Source organism: Myotis lucifugus, unplaced genomic scaffold, assembly GCF_000147115.1.
Source record: "Myotis lucifugus unplaced genomic scaffold, Myoluc2.0 scaffold_86, whole genome shotgun sequence".
Taxonomy (NCBI): Eukaryota; Metazoa; Chordata; class Mammalia; order Chiroptera; family Vespertilionidae; genus Myotis; species Myotis lucifugus.
The window spans coordinates 3,692,577-3,711,861 of NW_005871134.1; the positions used below are offsets into that span (position 1 = coordinate 3,692,577).

The window sequence follows — 19,285 nt, forward strand, 5'->3', positions numbered from 1 at the left end:
GTTTAGTGACATCCCTGTTCACTACCTTCCAATGGCATACACACCCCTTGTTGTGAAAATCATATGTCACCAGACATTGCCAAATTTCCTTGAGGGGCAATAGTCATCCCCAGTTAAGAATCATTGTGTTAGAAGAAATAGTAGAGTTAAAAGAACAGTAGACTGGGAGTGTGAGGAAGACCTAGGATTAAAACCTGGCTGTGTCTACTATTTCTGCATTTATTTAACCAAGGATAGAATTTAGAGAACAAAGCATATAATAGAGTCATTCTAATGAGATTTCTCAGAAATTGTAGACATTTCATTATGTTCGTGAAGCAAGAGAAGAGATAATTTTGTGTTAATCATTACATCACAACTTCCTAACCCCACATCTGGCCTATAGAAAGAAATATTTATCTGACATATATAGTGATAAACCTGCCAAGTGAATGACTTTAGTAAATCTTTGTTTACAAATTTGTTGGTTCACCATTTTCCTTCCTTCTCTTCCCCTTTTATTTTCTTCTCTTCCCCTTTTCTCTTATCTTTCCTTCCCTTCCATTCTTTTTCTTTTCCTCTATTTTTTTTTTTAATTTTACTACCAATATAATCAGAAGCCATAATGACAGAGGCTATGTAAGCAGTCACAGTTTGTTTCATTTTAGAGACTACTACCCTAAACAAAATCCTTCTTACACTTGGATACTAATGAATGAAATTCATATAACAGAACACAGAGACTTTTATCTAAATACTAGTGGCCCGGTGCATGAAATTCATGCACATTAAAGGGGGATTAGTTAGAGGAAATAGTTTAATATTGCTATTTGCCCTTTCTCTATAATAGAAGTGTCAGAGATGAAAGAAAATTAGTAAAATGTATATGAAAATCTTTCTCCTGTCAGAGTCTGGGGTGCACCATGGGACCCAGAGTCAAGTCCCTGCCCACCCACATGCACCTCAAAATTGAGCAAGACCCAGACCAGGCTGCCCCACCCCCCCAATTGGGCTAGATTCAGACACTGCCAGTCCCACCCTTGTCAAGCCCTGCCGGGGAGGGAGTGCAGCCTTAGGTCCCCCGTCCAGCTCCACTGGGAGGGGGGCACAGCCTCAGGTCCCCCATCAAACCCCACTGGGTGGGGGACACATCCTGCGGTCCCCCAGCCCAGGGCGAGGGAAGCAGCCTGAGTTTCCCCAGCCCAGCACTGGGGCGGGGGAGCACACCTTGAGGTCCCCCATCAAGCCCCGCCAGGTGGGGGGTATGGCCTGAGGTCCCTTGTCAAGTCCTGCTGCATGGGGGGCTCACAATGAGGTCCCCCGCCAAGCCCCACTGGGCAGTGGGCGCGGCCTGAGGTCCCCTGTCAAGCCCCACAGCGGGGGTCGGGGGGTTGAGGGGCACAGCCTCAGGTCCCTGCTGATTGCTCGTTAAGGCGTGTTACAGAAACTCGGCCTTTGCTGTGGGTGCAGCCATCTTTGTGGCAGAGTGATGGTCAATTTGCATATTCCCTCTTTATTAGATAGGATTAGGAAGTTCATTTTAAATGAAAATATTGTTGAGAAAGGAAACAGTCTAATGATCTGAATATTGTACTCAATTTTGTCTATTTCACAGGATTTCTGTTCCAATAAATAAATTATTTTGAACTAAAATCTCTATAAAAATAGAATAAATGTATTTTCTTAAATGTTAATCAAGTGTATGGAACTAATATAAATTATTTTTCAGTAATCAACTTAACCCAGGAAATCATAGAATCTTCTTCTGGCCTCTCACTGAGGAAAAAAAAATACTCCCTTCAAAATATTTTTGTCAGGTGGCCATTTAATTTCTGTTATCAACAATTTTTATGTTAGGTTGAGGAACAGTCTAAGGTCCATGAATGGAGCAGCAGGGATATCTCAACACTGATTCTAACCTCCTCACTGTTGTTCTTAGCTTGTCATAATATACATATTTAGAAGAATCAAGACTTCCAAATGAAGCTTGTAAATAAGATGAGCTCAACATAAACAAGGAGATAACTTGGACCTGGAAATCAAAAAAACTTGATGGAAACTCGGCACTGCTACTTAACTAACGATGCTATTGGAATAGACAGTGCAACTCTCTGAATCCCACTTTTCTCATCTGTAAAAATGGGCATAAGAATTCAGTATATATTACTGATAGGGGATGAAACTAATGTAGGTGCCAATTCAAAGTGAGCAGGAACTGGGGAGAAGAAATTTCATTACAAGAAAACAGAACTAAACAAAACACATGAATCAAGAGCAATTAAAGTATTATGACCTGTGGTGGCTTATTTGATCATTTGATCTGTTGAGTTATATTGTTTTGGGAAAATTTTCTTCAGGATGGAAAGAACAACTTCAAGGTGGACTAAGTTCCTATATTTCTGTTTTCAAGAAAAATAGAAAAGAGGGAAGATTAAAGGCTGATACCAAGTCTCATGGCTTAGCAAACAGTCTGGGGAAGAAAGAGCTTCTCTTTATAGGAAAGGAAAAAATTTTTTTTCCCTGAAAATAGTTTTACCTATCTTGAGGTAATTACAACCCTAGAGAATTAGAAGCATTAAGAGGTACATGTAGCCATGCATAACCTCCAGAGCATGATTCACCTCTAGCTCAACCATTCTTTCTCCTAAAATGCCAACTTAATTATAAGCTTTTCCATCCAAGGAAGATGGTTAAAAAATGAACACAGGTAGAGGCATCAGAAGTTAATGCTATTATTTTCTTTCAGAAAATAGACTATTTATGGAAGAGGGTCTCTGTCTATCAAATCCCTGATCAAAGTGAACAGGTTGATGATTTTTAGTTACTAAATCAAACTTATGAATATTTTAAGAGATAGTTTGCCCTATGGGATTAGAAATTTCTAGTCTCAGCTCTGCCATCAAAAAAAAGTATCTAGGAAAACCATTTATATCACTGTAGTGGGTTGAATACTGTTCCCAAAATTCATGTATAACCAGAACCATACAATGTGCTCTTATCTAGGAACAAGATGCCTAGTCACGGATTCTTACACATTGAAAGGAAATTAATTAGAAGAATTGGACTGGGCTGGGCTGTGGGCTGCATTTTGAACTATGGGGTCTTGGCAGTATTGGCTACAATTTGGTGGGATGTCATTCTGGAGTGGTGACGGGGCCTGTGTCCCACTTAGGGGAAGCCAAGCATTGGTTTTCTGGTGCCAGGTCCATGGTGCTGGCCAGTGCACATCATGGCAACTCCTGTGTTGAGTGTCTGCCCCTGCTGGTCAGTGTGCATCATAACTACTGGTTGTATGGTCAGAGGAACACTTAGCCTTTTATATATATATATATATATAGATAGATGGATAGAATATTTGCTAATATAATTAGTTAACCATCCTGAAATAAAGTCATCTAGGATTTAAGGTGGGCTTTAATTCAATTGTATCCTTATATCAAGAGGCAGGTACACAGATAAACACAGAGGCAGATAATGGCCTAATGTGTCTAAAAGTCAAAGAACACCAAAGATGGCTGGCAACCGCCAGAAGTGGGCTGGGAAAGGGGCATAGGAAACATCTCTCTCAGAGCCGCCAGAGGGGTTAAACCTCCCTAACATCTTGATTTCAGGCTTCTGGTCTCCTGAACTGTAAGAAAATAAATTTCTGTTGTTTAAAATTATAATGTTTGTGTTATTTTGTTATAGAAGCCTTATAGGAAATTAATACACCTGTCTTGTACTTTTATTGGTTCATTTGCTGTATGCTGTGATAGAGCTACACATCTATCTAATATAGTAACTGCACTGCATTTGGTGTGGAATAAAAAGAGTAAAAAGACACAAATGCATATCCATTGAAAATTAAGCCATACAATTAGAGAGTAAAAAATTAATTTGAAAGATGTTATGGTTATGGTTAATACAAGATGTTATGGGAAAATGCGGCAACATGGGGAGGCAGATGAAGGTGAGGTCCTGGGAGATAAGGAAAGCCTCCCTAGAGAGAGAACGAGGTTGAATGCTGGGGAAGAGGAGAAAGAACAAGGGCCATGTGGAATGGGGACTGTATGAGGTATTATTATTTCAGAAGACTTAAGTGGTAGGAATGAGAAAGTGGGGCTATGAGACTAGAATGGTAGGCAGGGTAAGATATGAGTGAAGTATTAAAGACTCTAGTTTTTTTTTCTGAACATGCATCAGTTTCTTCATCTGTCAGATGTATAGATTGGACAAATTCATAATTTTGCTGCTAGCTCCAGGGTTCTAAGAATCTAGGATGATAAAAATTCTTGAAAGCTGTTGTAACTGGGGCTCTGACACCTAGATAACTAAGCAACAGATCTTTCAGTAGGTCAACAATTATCATATAAGTTAATAATACCAAAAAGAATAAGTATTGATTAACCAAATTTAAAAAGCATTGCTATGAAGTTCCAATATATTAATTTAAGGAAACCAAGACCTCATTCTGTTCCTACACCTGAGTTTGTGTATTAGTGAGGGATACATTTGGCTTTGGATTGTCCAACTAAGAAGCGGGTTTTATTTCTCTTTATGGGCCTATGCCAGGCTTCGATCACATTCTGACAAAATAGCATGAGACTATTGACAATGTGATAATTTTAAAATGTAGGATTTAAATGACCATTAAAGTAACGAAGTAAACTCCAGCCCATTCCTTCCATTCCCTCCACACACACATTATGGAAGAGAAATGTCTTCAATAGTTCATTTTGGGCTGCCTTTGTCGAGTTAAAATTTTGGTATAGTAAAGGAAGGTATTGCAAAGCTTGTAGTGTACAAATGTGTTTGGAGTTAAAAAACCTGAGATCTGATCCAGGCTCTGCCATTTACTAGTTTGTTTCCTTGGAGAAAGTACTTAACTTTTCTGAACATCAGTCTCTGAGTTTATAAAATGAAAATAATGCACACCACATTGAACAGTGAGTGTGAAGATTTTTAAAATAACATATCTCATCTGTCTACTGTAGTAATATTTAACACATTTTAAATGTTCAATAAATGGGACCTTTTTAATTAGCCTTATTACTTGAGTCTAATGGAAAATCTAGAGTAATGTATTTTTAATCCTTGGATTTTGGATACGTTTTTATAAAGTATATTAAAGAAAATATGTTAAGGTCCTGAGGACTCTTGAACCACTCTATACACTGAAATTATTCAATTTATTTCAGCTACTATGGAGACCTGTGCAAAATTGTTTATAATTTATTTCTACATAGTGGCATATGAGGTCCATGTTATAATTTTTCTACTAATTTGGAACTGTATAAAACATCTAACCTACTAATAATGTGACCAATTACAACTAATAGCACATTTCCATCTGAAAAAGGCTGACCTGCCATTGTTTAGAATAATTCATGAAAATTTCACCTCAGCAGTCAGTTACATAGTAATGAAGGTTTTTAGAACCACAGCCTAAGGTGTAGTGCAGAGGATGGGTCTATGAATAAGATAGAATTAGTATCAATGGCCATACAGATCATATGGTTATCAAATGCGATAATGCAGGTGACAACATCAAGTTGAATGCCTCAGATATAGAAAGTAATCATAGTTTTAAATAGTACATGCACATATACATAATACCTTCAATCTTTTTATGGACATGGATTTGCACATTTTGATAGATAAATAAATAGATAGATAGATAAATTATAGGTAGAGCAATAAGTTGAAAAACCACATTATTGACCTACTTACATGGTCAAAATGCCTAGCACGGTTGCTTATTCTTGGCTTCACTTTTATTTTATAGACCTGGACAGTTTGTTCTAGTGTTCTGTTCTTTACAGAGTAGAGTATTCTCTTGGTAATAAATAGTATATACAGTAGAGCACAGCTCATGCTATTTATAGTTTTAAAAATATCACATGACTCCTCAAATCAACTAGTCAAAAGGAATGCACACAATCTATACTGACATATGTCTATATTACCTATATCCTGAGGTCCAGAACATTTTTTTCTCTTGCCAAAACACTTTATTTATTTTACCACTTACCACTTATTTGGGTTTTGTAAATCCCACACAAAACCAAATGCCAAGCATCTAATGCACAGAGAAATGCCTATCAGTATTAGACACACACACACACACACACACACACATACACACACACATCTTAACATGTCCTTGAAAAATTAACATAGAATCATCACTTATCTGAGGAAATCCTATAGCGTTGTGCATGACAGTATTATATAAAACATGTGTATTTTTTTCATTATTCATATATTGTTAAAAGAATGGCATTATTGGGGTTGCCTAAAGATTTTGCTTTAGTCACACTCAGCCTTGCCTTCATCATCGAGAGGCAACAGATTAAGATGTAATTTTCTCATTCACAAGACTGTGAATTCTAGACCCAAAATATTTATTTTCTTAATTCAGTACAGGTACAGCGTAACAGTGGATGGTACTCTCTCATTTCATAATTTCTCCTATGGCACTAAGTGCCAATCAGCCAGAGAAAATCTTCCTTATCTCTCTTGCATTTGTCCCCCAAATCTCCATTTACTAATAAACAACAACAAAAAATTGCAGAATAAAAGGCACTGTCCTCAAAAGTGTATTTAAGAATATATTTTAAGGTAACTTACAAGAAAGGTTGCATAATGTTCAGAGCCAGGTTTAATCTATTATTATAATAATATAGGGTTATAGGATTTGGCATTTGCCACTCACTGGGCTTGGTTCTTACCTCTATCTAAGTAGGGACTTGGGGGTTGGGCATGTTCTATAAACTTTTATCTCAAATTCTTATTCTGGAAAATGGGTATAATAATACTTTAAAAGGCTGTTATCATGACAATGACCTTGGATGAGTGAATTGTGAAGCTCCTAGGGCAGAGCCTCTCCCTTTAGCTTCCCTGGGAACTTAACTGTGGCCTTTGCTACAAAGTGGAAGAGGCATTGGGTCTTGGACAGAAAGATCCAGGTGAAAGTTTTGTCCTTATCATTTAATGCTTGTCTGACCTGAACAAGTTCCTTAAACTCTCTCAACTGTAATCTGCACGTTGTAAAAACAAAAACAAAAATCCAAAAAATAGTATGTGGTATAATTACCCCAGTGGCTTATAGAAGATGAATAAGAAACTAGATATCAAAGTATTTTGAAAACTATTGGAAATAATTTAAAGAAAATAGCGGGTGTAGTTTACTTGAAAGAATTCACAGACTGTTTTGTTAAATTAAGAAAAAAAGCAAGCTGTTGGGAAGTATGTAAAAGACAACCACATTTTAAACATATAATCACAAAAAAACACATGTATGTATAAATTATGTAAGTGTTGTGTTCAGAGTGGGGCAGAAGTAGGCTTACAGTTGTTCATATTGAAAATGATATAATCTATATATATAAACAGCTGATATGCAAAGTGTCCCCTTGGGAGTTCGACCGGGAGACAGGGAGTTTGATCGCTAACTATGACATGAGCTGACCACCAGGGGGTGGTGCAGAACTAAGGAAAGCTCTGGCCCTCAGCCGGAAGGCCCCGATCGGCCTTGATGGCCGGCCAGGCCTAGGGACCCTACCTATGCACGAATTTCGTGCACCGGGCCTCTAGTAATAAATAATAATACAAGAACAAACTGTGTTTTACATATTCATGACTGTAAACCTACTTTTGACCCACCTTGTATGATTGCATCAGCATGGATAAATAGTATAAACATTGCTTACACAAGGCCTTTAATATTGGAGCAGTGGAGTAAGAAGAAAGGTTGGGAGTGAATCAGAAAATAAACCAATAAACATACAAAACTATTTTAATAATAAACATGGCTATATCCAAGATAAATATGTGTGTGATATTATTTTTTTAATTTAAATTGTATAATTTCAAATGTATACTCTAAAATGTGTAAATATGTGTGTGCTTATTATAGATAATAGTGCACTACAGAAGGATGGTCCCCAAGGCATGGAAGGTAAGCATCTCAGTGTAAAGCATAGTAAAGAAAGATGTTTCTACTTTATTCCTAAACATGGCCTATATTGTTTTAAATTTGTTGAATGAGGACATGTTATTTATAACACCTCAAAAGACACACACATTTTAATTGTGAAAAACAAACCACTAAACAAATCCAAGCAAATATTGCCCTTTACTCCATGCATTTCTGACATATGTGCAGCCATTTTCCCTCCTTTCTTATCACAGACATTACAAGTTGATGGTATTATTTTCTTACCAAAGCTAGACACAGCCTCATAATTCTTCCCACAATGCAACAGGAGCCATTACTAAACGATGAGAGATAGTCACACTAGATAAAATCAATTTGCCATCATGGAATCCACTTACTTCCTGAAGGGGGTAGCCCTGCATTTTCATCTCTGCATGTGAATTTTGTTAGCAACATTTTAGCCAAGTATTTTCAAAATAAATATCATATAAAGATAATAAATATAATTTTAACAAATCAGTGTTATTAGAGAACAATAAAATAACAAAAAATAACTGTTCCCATATGCCAATGATTCTATTGGGGGAAAGGTCAAGGACAGTAAAAGGATAAATTAAGCACCTCAAGTAGAGAGAAAGATTGGACACATATCTCAAAATTGTGCATCTATGCTCCCATTAGTACAGAAGAAACAATAGGACAATCCCTTATTGGAAAAATGGATTATAAATTCAACAAGATAACTTAAAGACACAAATCCATTCTAGCCTTGCCCTTTAATTGTAATGGTAAGTTCATGGTAATTTTCTGGGAATAACTTGACCTCAGACTCATTTTCCTCCTCTGTGAAATAGATCTAGAACAAGCTCGCACCTCTCGCCAAAGACTAAACACACATGAAAGCACTCTGCTAACAACTAAGCAGGAAACTAGCATGAATACTTGTGACTTTGCAGTGGTTCTCAACCTTCTGGCCCTTTAAATACAGTTCCTCATGTTGTGACCCAACCATAAAATTATTTTCGTTACTGCTTTATAACTGTAATGTTGCTACTGTTATGAATCGTAATGTAAATATCTGATATGCAGGATGGTCTTAGGTGACCCTGTGAAAGGGTCATTCGACCTCCAAAGGGGTCGCGACCCCCAGGTTGAGAACCACTGCTTTAGAGGCATAGTGCAGCACATTACTTTTGTAAGTGAAATGCTAGTCATGATAAAACTTAGTAAAGCAGTGGGTGATGCTCTGGAGAAGAAAAATAGTTTCTGTATTGATAAATTATTTTATTTTTGTTATTTTAGGTTAAGCACCCTCTAATTCTTTAAAATCATACTTGATTACAGATGATGGCATTTGCCTTTAATGAATGTTTGTGTTGAATTGTGTGTTGTGAGGGGACTAAAGATTTCTAAATCCTTGTTTATCACGCTCTTTTGAGGAAATACTCAATCTCTGAGAGACTTCTATTACTATTTGTAAAATGAAAAATCATTAAGAGGCATGGCATAAAATGCTTACTACTGTAATCCATTTAGGTGGCTAAAAAAATTGACTCATTTTTATTATAGCTCCTTGGATTTATTTCCATCAGCAAACATTGTCGGCCAACAACTGTATCCAAACCTTTGGCTAAGTACTGCAGGGAACACTGAGTAAAGACAAGATACCCAAAAGAGGTGAATTTGAGACAGCCTGTAAATGTCCCTATAAAGATAAAGCACATTGTGGAGGCTCAGACTTTAGTGATATATGATATATTCATTATCTGGTTACCTTTCACTAGGAACTGTACTAGATTTAGGATACAAATCTCTTCATAAGGAAAATACACAGGTTTGGTGGAAAGTAAATGATATACTATTAGGGCTGCACAAGATGTTATTATAGAAGAAACTGCAAAATCTATAGGAGAACAGAGAACTCCACTCCTAGACTCCAAAAGACTCCAAAACACACACACACACACACACACACACGCACCTGTTTGTCCAGATAGAAAACACTCTTTGAAGGAGATGATCCTTGAGCTATATCTTAAAGGAGGAGGAGGAAACTGAACAATAGGCAAACTGAGAAATGAAGAGGTGAATCAAAGGAAAGGCAAGAGGAAAGCTAAACATTTATTTATGTTGAATTTTGAGGCCAGTTCTCTACTATCCCCTTTTAAATACAGCAGCTTATATGAATGTAAATAAATTCAGTAAGATATATTTTATTTAGACCCCCTCCCATTATTTTATTTTATTAATGCATGACTCTAGAGCAGTGGTTCTCACCCTTCCTAATACCGCAACCCTTTAATACAGTTCCTCATGTTGTGGTGACCCCCAAACATAAAATTATTTTTGTTGCTACTTACTTCATAACTGTAATTTTGCTACTATTATGAATCCTAATGTAAATATCTGATATGCAGGATGTATTTTCATTGTTACAAATTGAACATAATTAAAGCATAGTGATTAATCACAAAAACAATATGTAATTATATATGTGTTTTCTGATGGTCTTAGGCAACCCCTGTGAAAGGGTCGTTCGACCCCCAAAGGGTCGTGACCTGCAGGTTGAGAACTGCTGCTGTAGAGGCTCAAAGTCATCATGTGGTGATGCTGGGATTGACACTCAATTCCATTTTGTCTTAATATTAACACTTTTTTCTTTTTAAAAATGTCTTTATTGATTTTTAGAGACAAAGGAAGGGAGAGGGAGAGGAAGTGAAACATCAATGTAACAGCAAAACATTGACTATCCTCTGCATGCCCCCTATTGGGAATGGAGCCTGCAACTCGGACATGTGCCCTGACTAGAATCAAACCATCAACGTTTTGGTGCACCAGATGACACCCAACCAACTGGGCCATACCAGCCAGGACCTTAATATTAACATTTATTCTCTGACTCACCACCTTCTTTCTTCCAAACATGGAAAAAGAAATGTTTCACAATTTTATCATTTTTCTAGCATTAAGAATAATAACTATAATTCTCCATACTAGTTTCCCTATTTCTCTTTAAGAAACAAGATGCTCACTTACATAAGGATTAGTCAAACCTGAATATAAAGGTAATAAAATGCTGATAGTTAACCATTCCTTATCAGGAGCAAGCCCTAACCAGTCCTTTCTTTCAAAAAACATTACTGACCAGATAGAAAAACATTGTCAAACATCACACCAGAATATCATGTGGTAAGAGGGACAAACAAGGAAATATTTTCGGTAACTTTAATCACTGATACAATGAAAATTTGTACAAAGTGTTGAGGATGGGTAGGTAGGTGGGCAGGAAGAGATCAACCAAAGAAGTTGGATGCATATATGAATAATCCATAGACATAGACAAGAGGATGGTGAAGGCCTGGGGCAGCAGGCAGGGGTGGGCTAGAAGTGGTCAATGGTGGGAAAAAAGGAGGCTTAAGTAATACCTTCAATAATAAAGATTAAAAAAAAAACTCTACAAAAGTGCTAGAGAGGGAATCATGGAAAAGGTTATATTTAAAATGGGATTTGAGGGCTATGTAGGCATTTTTCCAATTTGAGGAGGGAATAGAATACATTCTAGGTTGAGTTAGCCTCATAAATAAAAGAACTGAAGTGGGTGAGCCAGATGTTTTGAGTAAGGAGAAAATTTGGTTGGAGCTTAGCACATGTGTAGTAGGAAGTAGCCACACACTAGCCATAGATATGAGAGTGGAGGATGTCATTGCAGGATTGAGCACAATCCCCCCATCTTAAATTGAAGGTCAGGGCTATGGGAAGGTTGCCTTGTAGCCTATGAGAACTTGCAGGTTTTAAACAAAATAGAGCCACAAAAAAGATCTGTGTGGGATTGAGGGAGATTACAATTAGGTAAATAATTAAAAGAAACAATAACAAGAGTGTTGAGGCTATGGTGATGGGGAGGAAAAAGAGGAACAAGATTATTTTTCTCAGAAAGGTCAGCATGCTCTTGACCCCATGGGGCTTACAGTTTAACTGAGTGGTAAGGCTTTATTATTTTACTAGAGGATCGGTGCATGAAAATTCATGCACTGGAGGGGGGGGGGTCCCTCAGCCCGGCCTGCCCCCTCTCACAGTCCAGGAATCCTCAGGGGCAGGAGGCGATCCGGCGATCAGGGGAAGGTGATGCTCCCATCACATCTCTGCTGCTGCCACTGCTGTCAGTGCAAGCCTCTGCCATCCCTGGTTACCTGAGCCTCGGGTGGCCTTGGGCAGCTGGGCAGCTGCCATCCGAGGCTTGCCTGCACCTTGGGTCTGCCCTGGGTGGCTGGGGGGCTGAGGGCAGTCCAGCCACACGGTGCGCCTGCCATCTCCCCACCTCCACCCCCCCCCAGTGGGACGGAAAAAACTGGGGGACTCTGGCAGGGCTGAGGGGACTGGGTGCCGCCATCTTTGTGATGACATGACCATCAATTTGCATATTTCTTCTTTATTATATGATTTTATTTTATTTTATTATTTTATTTTATTTATTTTATGTTTTTAAATAAAAATGTCTACACTACTGTTAGGTAGCATCTGATCATTTCCTCCCTGATATTATAGAAGTTCAACAGTGGGAGATGACTTCAAAGACTATTCAGAAAGACATCACTATGATCACTTTTCTATTCTAGCACAGTGGATCAGTATTAATAATGGGATTCACTCGGTGACTGGCTCCCAATGCAAGAAAATCACTTAAAGGACCTTCACAAAGGAAAGCTGTCCTACACACCCATACACACACACTCACACACTCCAGATTGCTTCTATAGCTGTTTCAGCCTAGTCTGAAAAGATCATGTGATTCTTATCTTGTTTTTGCATTGATAAATTTAAAGACTAAGGACAGTTAACCCATGTTTTTGAGCCTTTATTTTTTCTCATTTGTAAAATGGGGCAATAATACCACCATTTTGAAGTTTCTGTGAGGATTTAAATAAACTATTTATTGGATAACCCCTGTCAGAATCTAACAAATAGTAGGTATTCAGTATGTTTTTGTGTTTTTCTTTTAACTTTCTTGAGGGGAAATCTATGTATCTTACAGATTTTTGGTCACCAATACCAACGAAATAAATTTCTTCCATCTATGGTAGGAAGGAGTAGAAATCTAGATGCTGTGTACAGTATGCTTACATTGCACAAATAGTACTGACAATTATTGAGTTGCTCTTATGAGCCAGGAACTGGGGTGAATCTCAGAGACACAGGAACACCTAACCAGAAGCAATTAAATAATCACAGAGTATTAGGTACCAAAATAGAATAGGAGTTCAGATTAAGAATTTCTTGCAAAATATCCCATGGGTGTGCAACACCCATAAATACATCCAGAAAACCTGTTGTTAGAAATACTTAAGTAGTGAATGAATTCAGACTAAAGATTTGATGCAGTTCAGTACCACTGAGAATTTCAGTTCATGTGGAAGCATTTTCAAACTAGAGAGCATGAATAAATTCCATTAACTCCAAGTAAAAGCTACATTTGAAAAATAGGAAAGTACTGCAATCTAAGAGACGGTTACTATTATTTCAACTTAATTTTGTTTCTTATTTTTCTGCCTTTTCCTAGGATTAAGACTGAGTCCCCACCCCCCACCCCCCACCAATATATGCTCTTTAAAAAAGACAGAACTCCCTCAGTAAAATATATATGAGAACATTCCTTCCACCCACCAGCTATGATTCATTTATTACCCAGTTGCCAGGGTTCTTAGCAAAAGAAAATGACCAATTTCTCTCAACATTCACACCCATAATCCTCAAATGCTTACCTATTTTGCTAGTTATAATACCAATCAGAAGTTATAAGATATTTTCTCTTTCCACTTTCTTTCCTCCCCACTGGCCCACACACTGAGTTTCTGCCCTCTTCATCTACTATCCTGACTCAGTAGTTATCTTCTGGTATTAAAAGCAGAACACACCTGGATGTTATTGCTCAGTGATTTGAGTGTTGACCCATGAATCAAGAGGTTGCTGGTTCAGCCGAGACCGGTTTGGCTCAGTGGATAGAGCGTCGGCTTGTGGACTGAGGGGTCCCAGGTTCGATTCCGGTCGGGGGCATGTGCCTGGGTTGCGAGCACATTCCCAGTGGGAGATGTGCAGGAGGCAGCTGATCGATGTTTCTCTCTCATCGATGTTTCTGACTCTCTATCTCTCTCCCTTCCTCTCTGTAAAAAATCAATAAAATATATTTAAAAAAAAAAAGAGGTTGCTGGTTCAGTTCCTGGGGGGCTTGGTCCCTGCCCGGTGCGGGGGCATGCAAGAGGCAGCCTATCAATGATGTTTCTCTCTCATCTATGTTTCTATCACTCTATCCCTCTCACTTATTCTTACTCTAAAGATCAATAACAAAAAATAGCAGAAACAAAATTTGAAGTAATATCCTTAGGAGGCAAATGAATGTTGTTGCTTATTTATAACTATTATCAAGTGTTCTCAAGTAATTTTCCTTTGATGTGACAAACATAATTCCAAAGGATTTTAAGAGCACTTAGATTTTCAACTGCCCTTAATATTCATATAGTACAATCAAGAATCTCACTGTGAACTTCCATTCTGCAATTTATAATAATAAAAGGGTAATATGCTAATTAGACTGGACATCTTCTGGACGTCATTCTAGATGTCCTTCCTGACAAAGCCGGGGCCGGAGGGAAGCCAGCCCAGGTCCTGGATGACCGCTGGTGGCCGGAGGAGGGAAGCTCAGGTCCCGGGTGCCAGAGGGAAGCCGGTGACTGCAGTCAGGGGAAAGAAGAACTATTCTTGACGATTTTTTGTGCATCGGGCCTCTAGTCTATATATATAAAATCCTAAGCAACTGACAGACCAGCTGACCATCTGGTAGCTATCACATGCACTGACCACCAGGGGGCAGATGCTCAAAGCAGGATCAGAAACCACAGGCATGGAAATATGGAACAGAATGATGAATCTCAGAGGGAAGGGGAGAGGGGGAGGGCAGAAAGAGATTAACCAAAGATCTTATATACATACTAGAGGCCTGGTGCACAGATTTGAGCACCAGTAGGGTCGGCCTGGCCTGCAGGAATTGGGCCAAAACTGGCTCTCCAATATTCCCAGAAGGTCCCGGATTGCCAGAGGGTGCAGGCCAGGCTGAGGGACCCCACCGATGCACAAATCATGTACCAGGCCTCTAGTAAATAATATGCATGAAGTCAACAGAGAACAGAAAGGAAGGAAAGACCTCTTGGGGGGATTTACAGTACTTTCTAATGCCACAGTATGATTCCTAATGCTCTCAAAAGCCAAACCTAGAAAAATTTTAAAATAATATTTAGGAATCAGTAAGAATTAGAAACCATACAGTCTGTAGGTTTGTTTTAATTTAACTAGAATTAGAATTAATGACCAGTGGAAAAAAATAAGTAGGGACTTGGTAATAAATATTTCTATACTCTGGCTTTAGAAAAACACCATCCTATCTAATAAAAGAGTAATATGCAAATTGACCATCACTCCAACAGAAAAGATGGCCGCCCCCATGTGGTCAAAGATGGCCACCCCCGTGTGGACACAGATGGCTGCCACAAGATGGCCGGCAAGGGAGGGCAGTTGGGGGTGGTCAGGCCTACAGGGGAGGGCAGTTAGGGGTGATCAGGCCAGCAGGGGAGGACAGTTGGGGGGGACCCAGGCCTGCAGGGGAGGGCACTTGGGAGGGGGACCAGCCCTGAAGGGAAGGGCAGTTGAGGGTAACCAGGCCTGCAGGGGAGGGCAGTTGGGGGGGACAAGGCCTGCAGGGGAGGGTGATTGGGGTGACTGGGCTGGCAGGGGAGGGCAGTTAGGGGTGACTGGGCTGGCAAGGGAGGGCAGTTGGGGGCAATCGGGCTAGCAGGGGAGTAGTTAGGTGTCGATCAGGCTGGCAGGCAGAAGTGGTTAGCGGCAATCAGGCAGGCAGGAAGGCAGGTGAGTGGTTCGGAGCCAGCAGTCCTGGATTGTGAGAGGGCAGTTGGATATCCCTCAAGGGGTCCCAGATTGGAGAGGGTACAGGCTGGGCTGAGGGACAACACCCCCCCCCCCATGCATGAATTTCATGTACCGGGCCTCTAGTCCAGCAATTATAATAATTAGGCATATCTTCATTAAACTTTGAGAATAAATGCAAACACGATGGATATTGTAAATGTCACTACCACTTGGGATTAATAGTATTGTTATTATTTTTTTAAAAACATGCAATTCATAGTTTCACGTAGGGAAGAACTCTCTGTGCTTTGACTGAAAAATGTTAGAAATTAGGAAGGTTATTAAGGATGCTCTTTTTCATCAGATTCCTTTCTAAACCAACTTTCTGAAATACTTTATATAAGCCTCAGAGAAAATATGATAAATCACAATTATATTGCATAAAACTGGAAGGGGACATTTCAATATAACTCTTGATTTTACAGATAAAGGAGGAGGATGGTTTAGATAAATGAGAGAAGCAAAGTAACTTTACTAAGGTCAAGCAGTAGTTGATATAAAAACCAGAACAGAAATGGACCAAATTCCACTATGGTAAAAAAGCATTAGTGGCTTAAATGCCCCTCAGTGTACCCTTCAGCCTCTCCTGTGCCATGTACCACCCCCTCCTTCTCCTCCACCACCACCATCACCACAGTAAATTGCAGTCCAATGCATTCACTTAAAAATAAAAGTAAGAAGTGAAAATAAAAGTCAATATCCTTGTGACTTTTTTTAAGTGAGGTTTTTTATTGTTGTTTTGCTTCCTTTTTTTTTTTTTTAAATTAAGGGTCCCTTACTGGTTCTGCTTCCATGAGTGGCTGTGACCAGGTGAAAAAGGGGAGGGGAACCAGGTAGCATGGGGAGGGGTTATCTTCACAACATTCCACTTATACACAGAACTAAATAGACAAGCACAGGGTCACTATTGCAGTTAGACATTGGCAGCATGGGGAAGGGGAGGAACAGGTTGCAAGTAGGGGTGTCATTAAAAAAAATTCAGACCCTCTCCAAAACTGGGGTTCCTGGGGTGGGGAAGGACTTGGTCTGTTTCAATCCAAGAGAAATCAGAAGAATAAAAGCAGTTTTAGAAGGCCAGAACCATCAGGGGTGGAGTGAGGAGAAAGGTCCAGGGGGTGGGGGGCTGTTTGGCAACTGGGTGAAGGGATTCCCCTCCCCCTGCTGGGATCCCCCCAGTCCCTCTGGTCTGGCAGGAGGGGAGCAGCCTGCTACCCCCCACAGGCAGGTCTGGGGCTGCCAGATACTCCAGGCAGGGGGCTGGAGGGAGCTCACAAAGGCTTGCCCTCCAGGGAGATGACAGCACTGCCCCCCAGCTTCTCTGCCAGAGGGCAGCGGTGCTTGACCTCCTCATAGCAGTTTGCTTGTAACCTTCTTCTTGGTGACATCCTTGGTGCTGGCATAGATCATTTTGCTCTTAAGGGGTGCAGACTCAGGGGACCAGAAGATAACACCAGGTCCTCCTTCTTGCTCTCCTTGGTTTCATAGGTTGTGTCATACAGGGTGTAGCAGCAGTCTTTGAGGAAGGTGGTATAGGGGTCGTCTACTGTCTGGCCCACATCACCTACCAGGATCTCCTTGCCCTCTTTCAGAATGATGTTCTCCTTGTCTTCACTCAGGCAGAAAAGCACTGCCGTCTTGTGCTTCTTCACCTCCTCTGGTGTTGAGGACTTATGCACCTTCATGTCATTGAACACTTTGATGGCTCCATCAGAGACAGCCACACCAGAGGCCATGTTTCTGGAAACTAAAGGAGATAGCAAGAAGAGCCTGGAAAGAGGAGAGCTGCTGCAGCTGCTGCCAGGATATGACTGAACCCCCTATTATTTTTTGATGCCCCGTTTTACTTAACTCATTCTCTATGTGAAAGATTTTTTTAAAAATGTATCTTTTAAAAAATGTTTTAATTGATTATAGAGAGAGAGAGAGAAACATCAATTGGCTGACGGGGAAGGGAACCAGTGATCTTTTGGTGCATGGATCAGTGCTCAACCACTGAGCCACACTGGCCAGGCTAAAAAAAGTATCTTTATCATTAGTATAAAATAGTTGCTTGAAATCTGAATTCATAGCATAATAGATTTCCTAACAGGTTTTACATATCACTGAAAACACAAGCCTCTAAGTAGTCTTTGCCAATAGAGATTTTTTAAATGTTACTTCCCTAAACTTTATAGTTTGTATAAATTATTTCTAAGGTGGCCCTATAACAAACATTTTAGGATAACCTGAACCCTCATAACATTTTTCCTCAACTGTTTTTGTTTAAGTGAGTAGTGACATGACGTATTAGGTCTTTTTCCTCTTGGACCTTTGGAAGAGGAGGCAGGTGGGTTTGATAAAGTGCTGACACCAAGGAACAGCTGGAGATATGATTTATGTCATGGATGCCCAACACGTAACAAGGTAAACTCCTTCATCAGAACCTGCTTTCTGCAAAATTATAAAGCAGCTTAAAACTATGCCTTTATAACTAAGGAAAATATCATCTTCTCTCATAGTTTTCACTTCTACCTACACAAGGAAGATTGCAAATCAACCAGCTCACTATGTATTTTCTTTTTTTCCAAAGAAACACAAACTATTGTAGCACAGAACATCTTTGTCCCATATCTGGGCCAATGTATAGTTTCATAAGCTGCTCTCCTGCCTACCATCTATATTTTCCCTGACTATTACTGATGTAAGAGTATTTTTCTGAAAGTTAAATCTGTTCACAATCTATATATTGGTATGCTTGAAAGGAGGGACTATATTTTCTGTATCTCTGTATTCACATTACCCATAATGCTTGGCATACAGTTGATTCCCCATAAATATATGCTGACAGAACAGGTGGGCAATAAACTCATTGATTGACAGAGAGATTACCACCTTGTTTTACATGACAAGGAAAAACTCTACAGACACAGTTTGTTGGACCAGTCCATGTAGAGAGACAATACCAAGAGTCTGTCTTTCTATTCTGTTTTACTTCTTTGCCTACGAAATGATTGGTTCTTCATACCTGACATTTCCAATAATGAAGGGACTCACAAGCCCTAAGGAGGTCATATTGGGAGGCCTTCCTTTGGTGAAAAGGAGGGAGATAACAATTCAGCATTGGTCTTAACAATATTTCTGTCTAGAAAGCTCAAATGTGCACCCTCTCTTTCCTCCTCCTCCTCCTCCTCCTCCTCCTCCTCCTCCTCCTCCTCCTCTTCTTCTTCTGTTTTATAATGCAGAGAAGGAAATTCCTCATTTGAGAAGATTTTATATTTCATAGTGTTCCAGATAACTTCTTAATCTCTAGGGAATTTTTTTCATTTATTTTTTTTATATAGAGATTTGAGTCTTTTAGATTTATTTAAAAATGATAATGTTAACTATTGGTCAGTGAGACACCGCAGAGCAGTTCTTAATCCAATGAGGGCTCTG

General features: G+C 39.4%; 1 pseudogene; it reads right to left on the reverse strand.

Annotated features, from left to right (window-relative positions):
- Positions 1 to 17,061: 17,061 nt before the first annotated feature.
- LOC102429004 lies at positions 17,062 to 17,640 on the reverse strand (annotated as a pseudogene).
- Positions 17,641 to 19,285: the final 1,645 nt, after the last annotated feature.